Source organism: Eretmochelys imbricata, chromosome 11 (assembly GCF_965152235.1).
Source record: "Eretmochelys imbricata isolate rEreImb1 chromosome 11, rEreImb1.hap1, whole genome shotgun sequence".
NCBI lineage: Eukaryota > Metazoa > Chordata > Testudines > Cheloniidae > Eretmochelys > Eretmochelys imbricata.
The window spans coordinates 78127420-78128771 of record NC_135582.1 but is presented as its reverse complement, the minus strand read 5'-3'; the positions used below and the strand labels follow the sequence as shown (position 1 = coordinate 78128771).

Below are 1352 nucleotides of genomic sequence, written 5' to 3'. Positions count from 1 at the left end.
GCCCCCGTCATCCTCTTCCCCCGAGGCCCCGCCCACCCACTGTTCACTCCTCTGGCCCCCGAGGTCCCCCTACCTGCCCCTCGCTCATCTCCGCCTCTTCCCCCAAGACTCCACTCACCCCCTGCTTGCTCCTCTCTGCCCCTTTCCCCAAAGGGGGGCTACCGGGGGGCCATGGGGCCAGGCACCCATCCCTTTTCTCTGTCTTCGGTGAGCGGGGGGTCCTTGGGGAAGGAGGTGGAGCAGGACAGGAAGAGGCACGAGAAGACGGGGCAGTGGGGGAAAAGGCCGAGGGGGGGTGGGGAGCAGGTTTTGGGGGAAGAGGCGGAGGGGGGATGGGAAGAGGCAGAGCAAGAGCAGGGCATCGGGTTAAGAGGCAGAGTGGAGCGGGGTGTAGGTGGGGCCCCCACTTCTCTGGAGCTTCGCTTCCAGCGCTCGAAAGATGACCACGGGCCCAATGGCCTCCGGAGGGGAGACCCGCCCCACATCCCCAGCGTTTCCCCCCCTCATGGATGGCCTTTTGGGGGAGGCTCAGCCTCCCCTGGCCTGTTGTACGGGCTGCCCGTGCTCAGCTCCTTCCACGCTCTGGAGAGGAGCAGCACCCAGGGGTGGGGCTGAGCCGGGGGGTGCTGGGTGAGGGGCAGAGGCCTCGGGAGCTGAGACCGCAGGGACACAGCATGAGGCACCATCCCAGGCATCCCCATGAAAGGAGCAGAACAGGGTTTACCTGGGGTGGGGAGTGTATGGAGAGCGTCTCAGGGTCGGTGGAGATGTATTGCCCTGGTGAGCAAGCGTGGCTAAAACACAGGCCTCGCTGTGAGCAGGATTTGAACCTGCGCAGGGAAACCCGAATGGATTTCGAGTCCAACGCCTTAACCGCTCGGCCCTCACAGCTGTGAGTGACGTGGCCCCCAGCGGCAGTCTCTACTGGAGCGGCTGGAAGCCGACGGGAGGGAGCTCTCCACCCTCAACGAGCAGCCGTAGCCATGTTGGCAGGAGAAGCTCTCCCAGCACCATAGCACTGTCCACACCGGCGCTTAGGTCCGTGTAACTTGTGTCACTTGGGGGGTGGCTTATTCACTCCCCGAGCCACATACGTTCTACCGACACAAGGGGGAGTGTAGACGCAGCCTTAGCAGAGACGCGATTAAGATCCACTTCCTGGACACTACAGTGCTAATAAGCAATGGTCACATAAACACCACCCTATACCGGAAACCTACTGACCGCTATTCCTACCTAAATGCTTCCAGCTTTCACCCTGACCACACCACACGATCCATCGTCTACAGCCAAGCTCTGCGATACAACCGCATTTCCTCCAACCCCTCTGACAAACACCTACAAGATCTCTA

The 1352-nt window shown here is 61.8% G+C and overlaps 1 non-coding gene across 1 annotated transcript; it reads right to left on the bottom strand.

The window, feature by feature from the left end:
- Nucleotides 1-809: 809 nt before the first annotated feature.
- On the bottom strand, nucleotides 810-891 carry TRNAS-CGA (transfer RNA serine (anticodon CGA)). The gene has a single exon. It is a non-coding gene; the product is annotated as a tRNA-Ser (tRNA).
- Nucleotides 892-1352: the final 461 nt, after the last annotated feature.